Raw genomic sequence first — 21,037 nt, forward strand, 5'->3', positions numbered from 1 at the left:
TTTTCCTTACTTTATCTAAACGTTTATATTGATACCATTGATTATTCTTACTTAATTAAATCTTTCTTCTTTGGGATTTTTCATCAACATGCAACCCTCTAACCTTTTATAGTATCTCTTATGCTGGCCCCCTCTTCCTTTGCCAACTTCTTATATATCCTAAGTTATTTCTAAGGATTCTACTCTTTAAGACCTTTCATCTTCTCTGTCTATTCTTTTTCCCTGGATGAGCAGGTCCACTTCTAATGCTCCAATTACCATCAGCAAGCTGATATTCACACATATATTCTTTGGTACATATAAATATAGTATATAGATATACTATATATGCACAATATATACATAATATGTATATAATATATACATAATATACATTTTATATACACACAGTAACATATAATAAAATTGTGTATGTTGCATATGTGTATATGCATCTCTATGTATGTATATGCATCTATATATATATAAGTATATATATATAATTTATAGCAATATTCTTGCCTCCTGCCTTTGAATATCTCTTGTTATTATTTTTAAGTATAGTTGATTTACAATATTGTGTTAGTTTCAGGTATACAGCACAACGAGTCAGTCATATATATATATATATTCTTCAGATTCTCTTCCCTTGTAGGTTATTACAAAAGATTGAGTATCATCCCCTGTGCTATATATTCAGTATGGACGTCTGTGGTAACTTGCCTAAATTAACGTCTCAGTGACCTTCATTTTCCTTGATGTCCTCAGTGTCAATGTCGAAACCTTAAATGTCATTCTTGACTGCTTTCTCTCATTCATTCCCCCATATTTTATCAGTCAGTAACTTGCATTGATCTTTCAGAAAACTGTAGTTTTCTCCATCTCCGCTCCAATTATTCTGGTGTAAATTACCATCAAGCATGGCCATAAACTGCTAGCATGAGTCCCTGTTTCAGGCCTGACTGCTCCCACCCCAAATCCATTCATCTGACTGCAGCCAGAGTGTACTTTCTCCATGTGTGATCCCATCAAGCCCTCTTTTACAATTTCCTCTTAACCTTAGCCTATATAGACCTACTTATCTTGTTTACATGGGATTTTAAGATTCATATATCAAATTTCCACCTGCTGCTCAATGCTCTGGGAATATAAATTAATTATAATTCCTCAGTGAGGTTCCTTTTTGCTTTTAAGAGCTTTTATAAGCTCTTCCTTCTAACTGAATAATTCTTCCTCTTACCTCCCTCCTGTGATTTATAATTCCATTTTTGGCTTAGACACCACATCAATATTTCCAGACAGAAATATTGGACCACCCTAAAGAGGAGTTAACTATACTTCTCAGCATCCGTATTGCACTAATTTATTGGTATTATGCCTGTCTAGTTAATTATACATCTCACTGCATGGTAATGCGTATAAGAGCAAATAGTATTTATGTCTTGTTCACAGTTGTATCTCTGGTAAATTTGGCAAATTTAGCAAATAAACATTAGAGAAGTCTATGTAAAGTTGAAGTTCAGATGAATAACAATTGTCTTTATGTCCCAACATTTAGAACATATGCTAGAAATTTGCTTGTTACCTAAAATTTAAATTTAACTGGGCATCCTGTATTTATTTGACAGCCTTAGTATCCAGATCTTGAAAAACATGACCATCAAATACTAGTTGTTCAATAAATATTCAATAATACTAAATGGCAACAGAATTATTATAAGATTTTACCCTATTTCTTCAAAATGTCACAACACAATTTAATATATTCATTTTGGGGAGTTAGCAACAAGTGTTCTTTGTTTTATTTAATAGCAGAGTCATTTTAAGACAGTTAATATTATGGGATTGATTGTGTATATATCACTTAGTTGCATACAATATGCTTGCATACAAGCCATTACTAGCAGATTCAGAGACCATGGTTTTTTTGTGTGTGTTGTGTTTCCGTTTTTCTCGCAGGTCAGAGATCAGACCTGTCTAACTTGCTGAGGAAAGCTTTCCTTAGGTTTTCATTTCACACATCCTCATGCAGAACAGTTCCCACCATAGCACAGCTGCAGTCAGAAGCACTCCAATTGCTTACAAAGGAGAGAACCAGGGCCATCTGGTCCTGACCTGGAGGTAGCCTCTGGGGAGCAGAGGATCATTTCTTAACTTTCCACTCTGTCACTTTGATGCATACATCCTAAAATCTCATAAAGACATGTCTTGATTTTCTCTGAATTACTGTGGAGGAAAACTTACACAAAATATTAACTTAATTTTGTTGTGTTATGAAGTTCACTCAATAGAGTCTGATTTAAGAAAAGAAAATGAAAAAGATTAAATATAGCAGATGGTCTCCACCCATAACATGAGTAAAATGACTTAATGAAATTGATGAGAAGGGTATTCATAAATCTTAATGCATATACACATGGATTGCATCTTTTCAAATTTACACAAATTATGTTGGTTGGCTTATGGCTTTCCATTTGTGATAAGCACGAATGTTAATACAAAAGTGGATGACTAAATTCCTGTGAGTTAGCAAAAATAATAAAGGACACCAAAAATCTACCTCTCTAAAAAAGTAATGAAATAACTAGGAGAAAAACAAAAATAGAAAACAAAACCAAACTGTGAGAATAGACTTTTTCAGAGTTTTGGAAACTATTCAAAAGCTTGCAGCAACCAGGGAGAATTCATTCAAGAAAAGTGTCTGGATCTTGGCAAGAACAGAGAGCTATGTGTCATTTTAACTTACCCTAGTCCCATGTCCCAATCCCCAGCTTGGTGGCAGCCTTGAAAATGACAGCCTGGATTCCAGTACAAGTACAGGAGGAAGCGGAACTGACCTCATTTACAAAGAATCCTATGTATTTGTATTTATTTGCATTTATTGGTTTTTTGTTTACTGCTTGCTGGTGGCTATCTCTAGAAGATTGGCTCAAAAGGTTTACCTTTATCTCAGCTAACTCAGAATTTACCCAGTGCTAAAGCTGCTACCTGTGAACATCTGTCCAGAACATACACAGAAACATGTTTTAGTCACTGCTGCCTGAGGCAATGGATAACAGTTGGGGAAAAAAAAAACCCAATAGATTAAATAAAAAGATTGTGAGGAAAGTTTGTGGAATGAGATGCTTTGGAGAATAACTTCTTTGAAAACTCCAACACATTCTTCAGTATCAAGAAAGACACATACATGCCCATGCTGCATATATATGTGCTCAGTAAAGACCTGAGAAGACCCTAAGCTCTCACCTCCGTTTGACTTTGAAGCTCTGCACAAGGAAGTAGTGAAGGCTAAAGCAGAGTTGTCAGCTGCTTGTCTAAGTGCCAAAGGTGCGCTTTAATGCAGACACGGAGACCCTCTGCAAAGACTGAGAGATTTTTGTTGGCACTTTCTAAGTCATTCCATGAATCCAATGTTACCATGATAACAAAGACAGATAAAGGTGTTACAAGAAAAGGAAACTACAGACCAACCTCCATCATTAATATACATGCAAAATTCCTCAACAAAACACTAGTAAGCCAAATCCAGGAGCCATATTAAAAAGATTGCACACCACGATCAAGTGGAATTTGTCTCAGGAATGCTAGGTTTTTTTGACATCCAAAAATCAATTAATGCAACATGCTGTATTAACAGAATAAAGAAAACAAAAACACATGATCATCTCAATTTATATAGAAAATTCCTTTGACAAAACTTCAACACCCTTTCATGAAAAAACAAACAAACAAACACAAAACTAGGAATATAAACTAGGGAGAGAACTAGGAATAGAAAGGAACTTCCTCAACTTGATAAAGGGTATCTATGAAAAACTCATAGTTAACGTGATGCTTAATGGTGTCAAAATGAAACTTTCCCACTAAAACTAGGAAAAAGAAAATACCTTTTCTCACTACCTCTATTAGATATTATACAGAAAATCCTAGTCAGGGCAATTGAGCAAAGAAAGAAATAAAAAGTTTCCAAATCAAAAAGAAAGAATTAAAAGTGTCTTTAAAGGAGCCCTGGAGCCACAACTAAGGAGCCCACCTGCCGCAACTAAGACCTGGTGCAACCAAATTAAAAAAAAAAAACTTATCTATTTGCAGATGACATAATCTGAAATATAGAATATTCTGAAGAGTCTAACATTAACATCCAAAACAATAAAATAACTGTGAGACTTGTACACTGAAAACTGCAAAACTTTGCTGAAAGAAATTAACGACTTAAATACGTATAAAGGCATCTTGTACTCATATATTAGAAGACAATATTATAAAAATGACAAAAATCCTCAAATTGTTCTATAAATTCATTGCAATCTCTATAAAAATTCTAACTGCCTTTTGCAGAAATTAACAAGTTAATCTTAAAACCCATATGGAAATACAAAGGACAATAAATAATTAAAAGAAATGTTAAAAAAGAAGAATGAAGTTGAAAGGCACACACTTCCTGATTTCAAAACTTCCTACAAAGCTGAAGTAATCAAATGGTGTGGTACTGGCATTGAATAGACATATAGATCAGTGGATTAGGATTCAGACTTCAGAAATTACTCACATTTACCATCAACAGATTTCCAACAATGATTTCAAGACTAGCCAATGGGATAAGAATAGTCATTTCATTATAGTGTGTTTGTATAAATGTATACCCACATGTGAAAGAATGAATTCAGAACACTGTTTCACAGCATACACAAAAATTGACACAAGGGGATATATGTATATGTACAGCTGATTCACTTTGTTATAAAGCAGAAACTAACACATCATTGTAAAGCAATTATACTCCAATAAAGATGTTAAAAAAATTGACACAAAATGGATCAAATATCTAAATGTGAGAGCTAAAACAATGAAATTCTTAGAAGTAAACAGCAACATGCAAACTGGGAAGGAGACCATTTGAAAGGGAATATAGGTGGAACTCCTGAGCTGATCAAGCATATGTTCAATGAACTTCCACAATTGCCCATTGGGTACACCACAGAGGGAACATGGAAGTCCACCTCAGACACAAGAATGGGCCAAGTCATGAGGACTCGCCCTTGAAGAAACAAAAGCCAAATGTATGGTACAGTCATGGGACATCTGTCAGGGGCCAAGGGCAAACAACATGGCAAACTGGGTCGCAACAATAGGAGCATAAGTCCTGTATAAGTGTATCAAATTGACCACATTGTTCAGCTGGTCCCCAGTCATGGATTTAGGTGGTGCTTCACCACTGTGGGAACATATGTCCCATATGAGATGGGCATTCCAGTGCATCATGTAGATACTGGAACCACTATCCTGACTTTGGGAAAACATCTTTGCCTTGTGTTCAGATATCTAGCAGGATTCCAGTCTTGATCAAGCCACTGTGTTCACTGCATAAGCTACCCAGCAGTGGGCATGCTCCCATGGCATAAGATGGATAGTTCATACTCTCCCAGGCAAATGGAGAGATAGAATGATGGGACCTGCATATCCATCCAGTGCTTCCACAGAAGAGAAACCTGATTAAGAAAGCTCAACATCCATCCTTTAAATTCTGGGAACTTGTGTGAACATCAAGACTGGTGACCACTTCCTTACTAGCAATATCTGAGTTTGGAGAAACCTTCAATGAAGAATGAGAAAGGGTAATAGTTTAAAGTACCTGAAAAAGATGTGACTTTGTCCCCTATGGATTTCTGAGCTCCTGGAAGAAAATATAATTGGGGATTTTGGATCCACATGAAGAGAAATGTAGAGTTCAGATGCAGGAGGTCTAGACGAAGCAGGAGAACATCTGAACTAGAACAACGTTGGGAATGATGGAGCATATGGAACTAAGAGAGAGTTTCCTCTCTCTGGGACATCCTCATATTGAAGGAATCTGAATTCAAAGATGATGGATTCCACTGGACCACTGGGTGGCTGAGCTCTGTTCCAAGCTAACTATGAAATTGTCTTCAAGGAACTGGAGGTACAGTAGTTGCTCTCCTGTGAAGACCACTTGTGGACCTTTCCCACTGATGTAGAGAGGCTCTTTCTTTTCTTAATCAAGACCACCATGTTAAAGACAGTGACTAATTGTGCCTAATGGTGGATGTGCTAATCCAGAGCACTGAGCTTGACCTTGACTCCAGAGCTGAAGTCTTTACATTTCAAATCATCAGGAGATGATTGCTTTTATGAGTTTTTTTTTTTTCAAGAAGAGCTTTAAATCAAGATATCACTGAATAGTAATTCTAATCATGTATAATAAAATAGCTTAAACTTAGACAACAATGCCATACAGTAATGTTTCCCAAATACAGAAGTATTAACTTAAAGTTATTCTCCTTCACAATTTCTAGCTATGAAAAGAGGAAAGCAGAAACAAGAGGAAAATAATTTGATAGCATCATTTACTATTATATTTCAATTTATGTTAATGTAGGATGAAAAATTACTTTTTGTTCTAGGCTTCCTTGGTCATGCAAATTTCCCATAAAAAATAATTTCCCGTGTGTCACAGTTAATATTAACATGTTGACTCTTTTCTATAAAAAGGTGCTTTTGTCACAATGACTGTCACAGAAAAAAATAGTGGTAATGTATAACCCAATAGTCAAAAATAGAATGACAAAATTCCTGAAATAAATTATTTTCAAAGAGAAATAAAACCTCTTACGAGAGTACAAACAAAAATGAGTTAAGGGGCAATTAAAGTAGAAATGTATTCCTCCACTTCTTTTCAAAATAACTTCATTTTTTATGTAAATATTTGTATCCACCTTATTACTTAAATATGTATGTCTCTAAAGAGAGCAGAAAAAGGGACAGGCTTTGAATGAAGATGTAACTGGGTTTTTTTGTTTTTGCTTTTTTTCCCCACTAAGCCTGTTATTACAGGTAAAATTACACTTATCTTTTGGTTCAGGAAGCCAGGAATAAAAAATTCAATGAACTTTTAATGTGTTTATATTTCAGGAATGCATTTCACCTTATGGTGTGCATATACATTCTAAATTAAGACAAGTTAATTAAACAAACTCCAGGAACTTAGCGCTCTGCTATCCTCATCACTAATTTGCTTTTGAGGAGTTTCCAAAATGTGTTTCAGTGTGTAGTTCTGGACTTTACTCGGCCACACTCTGAACCTTCTTAATTTGGGGCACAAACCATTGTTTCTTTTAGTCTTTTCTTTTTCTTCTGTCCATTGCACTCACAATCGCTACTTTCTTTATGGGGAAAGTATACATTTTATGGCTTTAGACTCATTTACACAATGAGATTGGTTGTCCATTTTAACATCTTTTATAGACTCCTCAGTGTGCAGACAGGTCTATGTAATAAATAATTGTTGTCCTATGAATATTAAATGATTGGCATGGTGTGGGTAGCTCTCTATAGGATGATACCATTTCCATTATTAGACACCTGTCAACTATATCATAGGTTTCTGTCTGTTACATAATGGTTCTGAACAAGAGGCATATGGTGAGGTATGTCTAGTGTAGAACATGGAGGGTCATTGTTGCTAGTTTTCTTTCCCTCCTCCACCTATGATATAATCTCTGTTGTACGCAGGGCAAATAGACTTATTTTTTCTCTACTACTTATTAGCCTTAGCCATTACACATTATCATTTATAAGAGTCTGAAGCACTATTGAGTTTCATTCTAATGGAATATTTTTTGTTGCATGTGAAAGTTCAATAAAGAGATTTTAACATTTTATTGTGAAAAATATTACACCCATCAAAATTGTGTTTTATTCTTGTGTTTGGAGATTTTATGTGTGTGTGCATGCACGTGTGCACTGTTTTCCAAAGCCTCAGCCGTGTTGGAATAATAATTGTTAATATTTACTGCCCCAGCCCTGGGGAAAGGGGTATTATGTCCCTTAATCCCCAGAGCAAAGTAAAAGGGATTTAGGGGCTTGACATTTGATTCCATTCTTTTAGCACTAATTCCAGGGTTCCTGTCTGTGTGTGTGAAGGAGCCCTGATTGCTTCTCCCCCATGGCTGATGTTGATTTCAGCTTTGATTTTCCCACTCTCTGAGCTGAAAGCTCCAAAGTATCCTTTCTCACCTCTGAAGTAAGGCATAGGCTGAGCATCCCTTAGGGGTGTTGAACATTGGCTGCTGACAGTGAATTTGTTCATCTGCTCTGTGTACCCAGGACAACGTAAGGGCTGGAAAATCATCCCCACTTCTCTGTAAGGCACTGTGTATTAAGACTGGACTTCCCTAAAGCATGGATCTTAAAGAAAGGGATGAAGACTTTTTCCAGAATCTCACTCCCATTGATTAAGTATTCTTCCAAGGAGCCATCAAAGGCTGCTTTCTTGCCCGGGCTCTGGTGGGCAGAACTGGGGGGTGGGATTGAAAGGGAAGGTAGGAGACTGGGGAGTGGGATGTGTACAGCACTGGGGTGATGGGGCTTCAGAACTTGCTCCTCAAGCATGGTCTCTGGTACTAGTTTCATTTTTAAGCCCAAGTTACATAGAACATGTAATAACAAATCTTCATGATAATCTGAATTTTGAAGTTATAAACACTCAAGACAAACTGACATTTTGAATACAGAGGAACAAATTACCTCCTTGTTTTTTTGTGTTTTGATTTTTTTGCTGATATCATACTCTATAACAGGAAATTATTTCATATGATTCATTTAACTCCAACTCTGCTTCAAAATATAGGCAAACCAAGAGTAAAGGTCACAATCGGGGACACATGTAAAAAAACTCTGGTAAAAAGGGATATTATTATTATCTGAGTAGATATTTCATTATACTCTGAAAATAAGCTTCATGAAAAGCTGTTTTATTAAATTTATCCACAAGATAATTCCAAATGGAAAGAATAGTAAGTTCTTCAATGTGTCTTATTTGTTTCCCGATTATCTGATGGAAGTTAGGTTGGAGAAGGAAAGGGGAAAAAAAGAAAGAAAAACACTTCTAATTATCTTGCAATTTGCTTTAATTTAAATTGGAGTCTAATTGTTGTCACAACAGATTAAGAGAGGCCGCACAACGGAATGTAATGAATTCAGTGCCTTTCAGAACTAAGGGCTAAAACTTGGATTCACTGCGGGCATGCACTATATTCAACTTCAGGCTTCTAGAAAAAGAAATGATTCTTAAGTCATAAACATAAACAAATAGGGAATTTAAAAATCAAGCAAAATTCAAACCAGTGGCACAGGTATTCAGGACAATGCCATAAACAGCAGTAACCCTATTTCATTTTTTTTATTAGCAAAAATTCAACTGTTTTATAATACAGCATTGATTTGTGCCTAATCTGAAATAGCCCTCTTTATTAATATTGCACTAAACCCCAGGAAATGATGGCATAGGCTACAGATTAGTGCCAAAATACATATGAAGCCAGTTGATTCTATTTATTAAGACCATATAAGGTCCCTGACCCTGTTGCCATGAACAAACACAGAGCCAGCTGCTACACAGCCCTTCTTTTATACAAACCTGTTCACTCATATCTGTTCTCAACTTCTCCTTTCATCGGGGTCAGAGCAATCCAAATCTGCGCAGGGACCCAGCGGTGATAAGCAGGAGTGGGTTAGCGGAGGGGAGCCTGGAGCAAGCAGGCCAATTAGCCACGGCGACAACTGGGTGCTAACCAAAACCGGCTTCTTGCAGGCGTGCGTAAAACAGCACCTGGGGGCCGTCACATGCGACGAGGTGCCCTTTAGTGTTTTCTTTTTTCCTCGGAAAAAATTCTGTTGGCCGTTTGAATGGAAGCACTCATTTTGAATAGAAAACATACCATGTGAAAATAAGTTTTCTTTTTTTACATCTTTTTATACAGTTCAGGGTACGGGGCAAAAAAAAAATAGGACTTGTAATTCAAAATGCACATCATTTTCTACCCAAGTGACGTAACAGTTAGATGGAAGAAGTGTGCAAATACACACCAATACCACTTCATGGGTATTTAAAAAAAAAACTGAACTCAACGTTTATTTATTCTTTTTGTTTGCTTTTTGTACTTAAATCTGCAACCTGATTTTAAATATCTTTAAAGCTTTCCCACTGCAGTCCTTACTTCTCTCTTCCAGAGTGAAATGTTTATATCACATAGAATGAGGGGACTCATGGGATTTCAAATCAGGTCAGTGGAGCAATTGCTAAGAAATGCCACAGAAATGATAACTTGAGAAATAAGCTCTGAAGATAAATTTCTATGGGGGAATTGCTTGTCTGTAGAACTCAGTTCAACTGAGTAGAGGATGATGTTTTCAATTTATAGATAAGTGCAAATGCCTTTTCTTTATCCACAGTACTTGATGACAAAATGATTCAGCTTCTTTGGCATTGTTGAGCTTGGTATTTGACAAAGAACCCTAAGGTAAATGGCAGAGAGACTATTAACCTAGTCTGCTGGTAGGCATGGAGATGAGATGCTTCTCTTTCCCTTCAAGGAGGACTTTGCGTGAGGAGTGCATTTTGCCCACAGCCTTCAGCCTCTCACCCCAGGGACCCACTGTAGCTTTCATAACGAAGCCAGACTTTAGCCTGGGATCTTCCAGCCATTGATGAGCATCTCCAGCTCTGAACTACCTAGTATGAGAGAAGCCAACCCTAAAACATATATTAATTAAATGAAATCTGGATATGTCCAGAGAAATGATTATTTAAGAGTTTTGCAACAGACTGTGATGTTTTAAATTCTATTTCCATGTGGTTGTCCATTTTAAACTTGTGAAACAACGTATGCCAGCACAGAGGATCCACTAGCTGCAACTCCCATTCTCCCCACCCACCAACCCCAGTTTATTCCACTGGGCTTTCATGCAAATTTATTTCAAATAAGTACTTCGAAAGTATTTCCATGAATCCTGCTGAAACTGACAATGCATCCCCTTTCAAATAACAGCCAGAGAGAAATCTTTTTAAATTGTCTCAATTTATTTGCCACCTGTTTCTTATAATTATTGATTTTTTTCACGCCATATCCAGCATTTCATAGTACTAGTTGTTGCCTTCCAAAATAAAACATCAGCAACAACACACAAACCACCCAGGAGCCCAGGTCATCCATCTGGATCCTTGACCAATTCCCTTCTGTACTCTTCACTAATGAAACAAAATTCCAACCTCAGCCCCCAATAAAGGCATTGCCCACGATTCTGTACATTCTCACCTCTCTTTTTTTGTCCTTTAATCATTTCACCACTTACCCAGAGCTTAATTGTCTCTACTCTCAGTTTTCCACCCATTTTGTAAGTGGCACAGCTATGATTTTATCCTGTCCATCACTGTGAGAGAAGCTGCCAGTAAGTCAACTATTCAAAGCTTTTAAAAGAGGAATATTCACATTAATGTTGCAGGGTCTACATTTCACATCTCTGGCTCTATGCAATATCTAGCAACGGCAAACAATTTCTTGAAATTTGTAATAATAGAATGAATGCAAATTTGATGTTTTCTTCCTCTTTTCTCCCCGTTCCTACTCCCTAATAAGTTACATACAAAAACTCAGTCTAAACTTCCTGTCCATGTAGAGCCTCTTCTCCATCTCATTGTTGTAGTCCATATTTCAACTTTTATTATAATTCTATTTCTTCTATGACACCTTCATTAATTTCACACCAGAGATGCACTTATTTAACCAAAATTTGATGGTATTCATCTACTCAACCCATGTTTCCTGAGTCTCTACTATGTCCTTTGTACAGAGAGCAGATATATTCTGATTTCATGCAGCTTGTCCTCTACTGGAGACAAGTGCTAAATAAATATGTAATATCAATTTTGCTAGGTTCTTGGAAAAAAAGAGCTTAGAAATCAAATGAGGAGCCATGATTAGAAAAAGTATTTATAAATTTTCTCTCTGAGAAAATAGTTGAGACCTAAAGAATGAGGTGATGTTCAACGTTGACGACGCCCAGACGCTTCTACAAATATACATACGTTTGCATCTATATGTAGCTTCTTTTGCTTCAGAAACTAGGTTTCAGTTGGTCACTATCAATTAGCAAAAATAAAGCATTACTGTCGATTAGAATATAGATGCGAACAAGCCACCAGCCTCTCCATCTGCTTACATCTCCCTCCCTCCAGTGTGACAGAAGGAGGGTTTTTGGTAATTAATTGGAAAGCAAGAGATGGAAAGGCAAGAGGGCACTGTCTGGCGTCCTTCTCCCTCTGCGGTCCTCTCACCTGATTCCTGCCATCACTGCCACTTTTCAGCAGGAGTGGGAATCCTCCCAACAGCTCTCACAAGAGCTTCCTTTCTACCTGCTGCTCAACCAAACGCTTTGCTAAGATCCCCTCACGCTCACCCTCATTCTCATGCTTAGCCACAGCCTCTTTCTGTTTATTCCAATATACCCCTTGTTTATTATGGATGTTTTAGTGAGTGGAGAAGGATGTATGTCTTCTATGGCTCTATTACCCGCAATTTAAGCTGTAAGTCTTCTTCAGTCAATAGGCACCTTTCCATCATAGAAGGATAGCTAGAAAGGTTCTTATAAAGTCCTGAATCTGCCCTCCTTTCTTATGTTGGTGGGACAGGAGGGGTAGGAATTTGTCATGCCTGAATCCAGTGACACGGCCTAAAACCCAGCTCTCCTGATTTTGTGTATAGGATGAGCATGTGTTTTGGGGGTCTGCGGAAGTCCTGGTTTATTAATAATCTTGTCTAATAAACACAGGTGTATGTAATGCCCCTTGTCCCGGTGAAATCATTACTAGAAGCACTTTCACCTTCATGCATCTCTCCATTTGGAGAATATTTTATCTGCTCCCTCTATATAGAATCCACTTACCTTTTTACTGCACCACATATACATTTTTTGAATCTCACTGACGTCTCCGTTTATGCATACGCTGTGTTTCCAAATGTAACGTATTGTTACATAAAATAAATGGTGTGGTTTTTCCAAAGTCCCCAAATGCATGATTTTTCTTAGGTGGAGAAGAGAGTCCCAGAATGGACCCATCCAGAGGTCTACATTGCTCACTTAAGAACCTCTTCGTATGTCTGTTAGTGATTCAAAAGAGCTACTGTATAGAAAGTTAAGGCTGTGATATGAAGGGCAGATGGCTTGGTGGTGCGTCTCCTCTCCAGGATGGAAACGGAAGGCAGGCATACATGTGGACCTCCACTGAGAATCTCCGATGGTGAAAAGGGCTGCAGCTTTTAAAAATACACAATATCTACTTACTCAGTGGCTGTCGCTGCTCCAGGCCCTTTACTGGCATCACCTCAGTTGACACAATGTCCTTATAAATTGTGTACTTTATTTCCTCCATTTGATAGATGGTGAAAGTGAAGCTAAATGTGCCCGATTTAATAGCTTTTATTCCTTCCATTAGGCGTGCTGACTCCATTTTTGGTTAAGTTTATAACATTCCCTGTTGTTTGTATTTTTCCTCTGCACCTTCTATTTATTATTTCCTTTCTTTTCCTCATATAAATCCCAAAGATTATTATAATGAAAGCAAGACTATCTTTCTTAGGGGGCAGACAAGCAGGGAGAGATGAATATAGGTCATTTAACTTTGTGTTCTATTTTCCAGTTACTTTGGGATGAATCTGTGTCGGTGACAAGAGTGATTTTTAATAGTTACTAAAGTGATGGGTAAGCAGGCTGAGAAGTTTCGTATTATTGAGAGGAATAAATAAAGGCATTGAGGTCCACGAGAGCGTCAGGAGAGGCTGAACGGCAGACGAACAACCAAAAGGACAAGATCTTCTGTACAAAACTGCCTGACACCTTCATTTATTATTTCATCAACAGCAAAATAATAATTGAAGGACATTTACTGAGCTCCGTGGGGTGTAAGTGTTCAGCCATCTGACAAGGCTAGGGAATAGAATCTTCCCTTTATTTAACTATTCTCTCTAAGATTTATGACATGTATTACTAGGGTTTGTGACCCCCATAAAGAAAATGTCTCTGTAGAACTACTTTGAAAAAATTAATTTTCCTATGATGATTTGAAAGGAGAGTATTTTCATTGGCTGGGAGTAATCATAGTCAGAACATTGATAAATGTGAGATAGGAAGTTCCAGGTCATCAAATACTAAATATGCTTACTTTGATCATTTATAAACTCAGTTTAGGAATAATATTTTTAGATTTTTCTGGTTAATTATTTCTCTGTTCATTCACCAGATATTTGTTAAGCATCTAATGTCGTGTTACTTGTAACTGGAAATATGAAAGTTGATGTTATGGTCTTTGACCTAAAGACTTATAATCCTAGAGGAAGAAGGAACAAAGTAGTAATTAAATTGCATTTGTTCTTCCTTCCTTCCTTCCCTCCTTCCTTCCTTCCCTCCTTCCTTCCTTCTTTCCTCCTTCTTTCCTCCTTCCTTCTTTTCTTCCTTCCTTCTCTCTTTCTTTCACCTATTTACATATTTTCCTGATAATGAAGAATAGATTCAGGAATTAGAAAGATTGCTGAGGCTTGGATTATAAAACAACATGATTTGAGGAGTCTCAAAATTAAGGAATCTGGACATGGCAAGGTTCTTCATATATCTTGTCACATTTTATTACAATAAACTTGCACTTATATATAGGTGGATAAAGGAAGAAAAAGCATTGGTTGAGCACCTACTCCGTATCAGGGGCCATGCCACAAACATTTCTCCATGCATTTCTCACAACAATTGAAATTCGGTTTTCAATTTCTGAAATTGAAGCTTGTAAGATAAACTACAACCACATTTGCCTTCTCCAGAATGTATTAAAAATATACACAAAAGGACAGGCGAATAGAATCAAAATGGAATGCTACAAAAATCAGCTACACAAAAAAGAAGGCATTAAGGGAATAAATGAGAGAGAAAAAATACTTCAAAACTGTTACATGAGACAAAGAGACATCATCTACTGAGAATGGGTCAATTTCTTTATCAGGAATTGCAGATCTCCATGCCTTTGGGATCGGCTACTGGAAGATTCTTGTGATCCTTTGATGGTGTCACCTTTCCTGGAATTTTTATGTCCCACAAAGTCTTGCATGGCTGGCTTTGCATTTGTGGTAGCAGTCACCTCTTTAGTCATTACTAACTGACTTTGGGAAAGAATTGCCCTGTGTCGGCCCTGCTGGAGGTTCTGGGGCTTTCTCAGACCTTCTGTGGTGAGGCTGTTTCTTGCTCCCTCTGTGGCAGAATTCATAAGCTTGCATGCCTTCTCTCCATCCTGCGGTGCACCAGGCCACAGGCTGACCACCTGCCTTTTGCTTTCCCATGGGCAAGACTAAAGCTCCCGTTGTGGTCTCTCCCTGACCCCCAGATTCGAGCTGCTTTTCTGGTGCCACTAGCCATCTGCCAATGTCTGCCCTCACCACGGGCAGAGCCGGCACAGAGAGCTGGCTCCAGGGTGAGTGTATGGGGGGTGCAGTAGGGGTCAGGTGCAGAGCACTGGGGGTGCCCATGGGCAGGGAGGCATCCATGGGCAGGGGGTCCCCAGAGGGTAGTAGGCAAGATTCTCTGCAGAGTCTGCCATTTAGTCCACAGGATCCAGGTCCATCAAACGCCCTCTGAGAGCTGATCTGCGTTTCTCCCAGCTTCCTGCCCCGGAGTCTTGGAGCCCAGGACTCTACTCTAGATGGAGCGAGAGAGAAACGGGCCTCTGCTAGTGTCTCACACAGCGGCGGAAGCCAGGCGGGCACTGTTGCTCTCACCCTCCCTCCTGGGAGGAATCCCGGCTGAGAAGCTCTGGCTTGGCACTGTGCTCTTTGCCCAACCTCGGGGGAGAGGGGATGGGGGGAAAGTGAAACCATACCTCTGACCCTCTCCAATGCATCCAAACTTGTAGTTTTTGCTCCAACGTTGTGCTGGAATTTCTCTGCTGGAAACCCAGGTTTCCACAAAGGCTCTCTCATCCATGGGTGATTACCTAAGACAGTGTTCTCCAGGCTCCCAGATCGCAGCTGAGAGGGGCACAAGCCAGGTCACAGCCACCGCGGGGTCCACAGCTGGGACTGAGGTCCACACGTCTGTTACTAACACACAGGTGGGCCAGACTCCTCCGGCGTCTGGCGTATGGTGCCGCATCCCATGGCTCCCACAGATGCACTTTTGTCCATGGCTGGATGCCAAATGGTTGTTGTTGAGCCATGTTCCTGATGTCATTCGGTCCGAAATAATGATCTTGACACATCAAATTAACTTCACCATCAACAAACTTTCAGTTTGCATGGGCTGAGTTTAAGACTGTATCTTCCTTAAGGCCCAGAAACACCGTTTTCAGGTCAAAGGAACCAATAAAGTGTACGTTTCACAACCTAATGTTAAGACAAAATACATAAAGCTTGGCAATAGGCAGAAGGACCACATCCTGTCATTTCAGGGTCGCACTGGAGCATTGCCTAATGATTACACCATGGCTTTACTTAATTCCCAAGAGAATAAACTTTCATTTCCTTTAGTATCTTAGATGGATTAAGGCCAAGACCATGTAATGTTGCAGACTAACTTGCAGAGTTTTAACCTGTATTCATGTCTAAGAAGATGGAAAACAACAAAGGGTATGGTTCTATTGTGGGATATTAACCAGTTTTTGTATCTCACCTGGTAATTTTATTCCAGCGTTCTTTCCTTCAGGGACAATATTTATTTAGTCCCTCGAGCTATATTTTCAACCAGATTTCCCATCCTGGTGATGCTTTCATTGATAAGTTAAACAGATCTTTGACACAGGCTCCATGTTTGTATGAGATTCATCATTTTTACTTTCTGTAAATTGTACTTTGAAACGTTTCATGTGTTCTTCTATGCCGTTTCTATGGATAACTCTCTGGGGTTAAAGAGAAATTTACTGGTTAAAAAGGCAAAACATAAAGGAAAACGTATTTTCAATGTATCATGTTAAAGAGCATCTCAATGTGCTTTACCCTTGCATGTTTATTTTATTATTCATCTTTCCATAGGCTTTCTGTTTTGTTGAACTTTTCTGTTAGCCCTGTGTTCAATGTGGATCACACTACAAATGAATCCGTGTATCAAAACCTTTCAGTGCAGAAGAAACTCACTAATACTTATTCCATCATTTTGTCACCTATGTCTGAGTTGTAGCAGAAATCTGAGTATAAAGGAAACCTTGCATTTGTAAATTCATTTTCTTATACTGTGTAGCTAACCTCTGATCTACCTTACAGGTAGCAAATTGGAAGTTAACTACGACTTACATTTTTTCAATTAAGTTCTAAAGTCCTAAACAGTAATTTAGTTTTCCTCCCACAGTTAGAAAAGTACATGGAAAAATTGAAAGAGTAAATATTACAAAAGGAGATAGAAACTGGCTACCACATTAATTTACACCAGATTGTTCATCAAAGTTAAGTTGACATTAGTGTTCGATTTGAAGACACAGATTTTATTAATAAGAAGTAGACAAGAAAAACAATGTTTAAAAAGTGCTTATGCTACACTTGCATTTCCAAGTTAATAGCAGTAGGAAAATATGATACAAAAGCCTTGCATGTTTTTGTTAAAAATTTACTGTGAATTTTCTATAAGACAAGACAGATACAAATTAAGGAATAGTTTTAAAGGCACTTGGAAAAAGTGTAGAACCAAAATAAATTTGTTTGAAGAACTACAAGGGAAGATTTAGACAACAGTACAACTTTGTTTTAAAGCACTCACTATCTTATAGCAATTTATCATGGCAAAATCAAAATTGAGACATTTTGCACACGCTAATGATTTAAGGGATGATGAATCCAATGTTTGGTGGATTAGAAGAAGAGGGTTTGAAACTAATTCCAGTGACTCCAGTTGTTTCCCATCCTCTCTTGGGCTGCTACTCAGGAACACAGCTCTCAGTCGATTGTTCAGCAAATTGCACCATAGAAAGTCTACGATCACCCATTCACACCTCAGGAAACTGTCATGAGCACGTGTGAAAACTTCAGTGTGATTCAGTGAGTGACACTATGGATTGGATGTATCAACCTTGCTCACCGATATTCAACCTCCTGCTTATGCTTGTTGTAGATAAACAATAAGTCCATCTATTATCTCATAGTTCTGGAGGTCAGAAGTCCAAGCACAGTGTGGCTTTGGTTTCACAGCGTCAATATCAACAGGGCTGCATTCCTTTCTGGAGGCTTCAGAGAATTTCCTTCCAAGGTCATTCAGGTTGTTGGGCAAATTCATTTCCATGTAGTTGCTGGCTGTCGGCCAGGGTTTGCTCTCAGCTTCCAGAGGCTCTGCCTGTGCTCCTGAGTCCATGGCCTCCTTCCTCGGTCTCCAAGATAGCAGTGGGACGTTGAGACCTTCTCACACTTCAAATCTCCCTGGACTCCCTTTCTCTGCCTCTGATTCTCCTTATCTCTCTGAATCCAGCCAGAGAAATGCTTTTTTACCTGCTCATGTGATTCGATTGGAACCTTGTGGATGATGTGGGAACATCTCCTTATTTTAAGGTCTTTTTGGAGTAACTTTAATGATGCTCACAAAGGCCCTTCTCAGCAGTACCTAGATTAGTGTTTGATTGAATAACCAGGTGATGGGGTTACAGAGCACATCCTAGAATTCTGCCTACCTCCAGTGTTAAGAGCACGATCCACAGAACGTCACCCTATTCGTCAGCTAGCGTTTCTCCTTACTTGATAATGGGAATGTTGGAACAATTAGCTTGGGCAGGTTGCCCTTTGACTGAGTTACATACATTTGCCAAACGTCCCCCTGAGCTTTCCTCTGAATCTCTGCTTCTCTATCTCATATATGAAATGCTTACGTACCCGATATAATGCTATTTATTGTCTTTGTTATAGCACCGTAATATAGGAATTATTCAAAGGGACCTTGCTTCTTCTATTGTCTCAAAACCCCTCTTTCTTTAGGAATATCATGATCTCCAAGTTTACCACCTTCCTGTATGTTGAAAATCTCTGAATCCGTTTCCCTTCTTATCTCCATCCTGAACTTCAGTTAAAACTTACTACTATATTTTCCTCTAGTTAAGCAGGGGTCCTTAACATGAGGTCCTCAGAGGGTCTTTATATGGAAATTAGTTAAGATGGGGAACATTTACATCTTTCTTTACCTTAACATCTAGCTGAAGTTTAGCATTTTTCTTAATTAAAATGTGTTTCACAGGTCATAGTCGTATTAGCAATACCCTTGGTTTTTACACCAGAAAACCTCAGATATTTCCATATAAATGATGATGGCTGCAAATACATGAAAATATTATTTGTAGTAGTTGCTACATTGTGACTTCCTTTGTAATTAATCCTTCGCTCTACCACCATAGAGTATATATTCTACTACAATGTGTGATTGCAGCCAAGCCATCATGGGACCTAACTTGTCCACCCTTGTGTTTTTTCTGCATCCAGAATTTGTTCCATCAAACAGTGTGAAGGCCTGTCCTCATACTGGTTACCCAGGATACCTCATGTTGGCTTTGTGCTATGTCCCCTTGACAATGATTTTCTGAATAATATCTGGAAGGATGTGGGTTAAAGATTACCTGACAGTTTAACATTCATATTCAAGTTGATGCATAACAGAGTTCACACAGGGATCTCCTTTAAAAATAAAATATAATTTTAATGTGTCTATATTTTAAATGTCAAATAGTTTAATGCATTATAAACGTGCACATATTACTGTATCACATTTTAATGTTTCGACAAACACATTTTAATACAATTTGCTCTCTTTGTAATTTTAGGGATTTATATACATTAAACCAATTAATCAAAAAAGGAGTTCATAGGCTTCACCAGCCTGCTTAATGGGCTCAACGTAACACAAAAAAATGGGTTAAGAATCCCTGAAATACTAGAGTGTATTATGTTAAAATCAAACAACCATATTTCTACTAAATCCATCTTTTCACCTGACTTCTTAATAATACGTGTCATACACTTTTAACCTATATAAATCTCATTTAATTTGAGTCCAATTTATCTACTTAATAAATTCTCAACATTCATTTTATATATATATATCATATATATAAAATTATAGATTGTATATAGTCTATGGTCTCTCTATGTGTGTGTGTGTATATATATATATATATATAGTATCTTTTTATTTTATAAATTATGTTTTAATTTTTATTACTGGTAATGTCAGATATACACAAATCAGAAGGATGCAGTAAATTCTCATATTTTAATTATGGAACAGCAACAACTGATAACCCAGGGTCTATCTTTATTTCTATCCACTACCCTCACCCTAACTTCCCAGCTAATTTTGAAGTGAACCCTAGATATCATGTATCCATTAATTTTTTTTTTTTTTTTTTTTCTGTACACCGGCCTCTCACTGTTGTGGCCTCTCCCGTTGCGGAGCACAGGCTCCGGACGCGCAGGCTCAGCGGCCATGGCTCACGGGCCCAGCCGCTCTGCGGCATGCAGGATCCTCCCGGACCGGGGCACGAACCCGTGTCCCCTGAATCGGCAGGCGGACTCTCAATCACTGCGCCACCAGGGAAGCCCTCCATTAATTTTTTAAGTATGTACCTAAATGATAGGAAATCTCAGACACAAACAATATAATTACAATACTTAAAAACATTAAAAAACTATAACAATATAAAATATTACAGTAGTCTTTAAATTTTTCTAATTTACGTATTTTGATTAGCCTTTTAATTCAAATGTTTAATTTTTTAATTAAATACTTTGAGATAACTCTATATTTACATGTAGCTTTAAGAAATAATACAGATATCCTAGGTACCCTTTACTCAGTTGCCATCAATGGTAACATCTTATAAAACTATAAAAGATACATATACCTATCTCACAATCAGGATACTGACGTTGAATTAGTCAAGATACACAACATTCACATCAGCACAGTGAGCCCTTACACGTCTCTTTTATAGACATAACTTCCAGCTCCCATCCTGTCTTTAACCCCTAGAAATCACTAATCTGTTCTCCACTTCTATAATATTGTCATTTTGAGAATGTCATATAAATTTATATTAAGTATTAACATTTTAACATTGGCTTTTCCATCCAGCATAATTCACCTTGCTCAATATTATTCTTTAATATGGTTGCATCAGGTTTTTTATTTCTTTGTATTTTTTTTTTTAAACAATCAGCCATTAAAGGACATTTGGGTTGTTTCCAGTTTTAGGCTATAATGA

The sequence above is a fragment of the Pseudorca crassidens genome, chromosome 18 (assembly GCF_039906515.1).
Source record: "Pseudorca crassidens isolate mPseCra1 chromosome 18, mPseCra1.hap1, whole genome shotgun sequence".
NCBI classification, from domain to species: Eukaryota; Metazoa; Chordata; class Mammalia; order Artiodactyla; family Delphinidae; genus Pseudorca; species Pseudorca crassidens.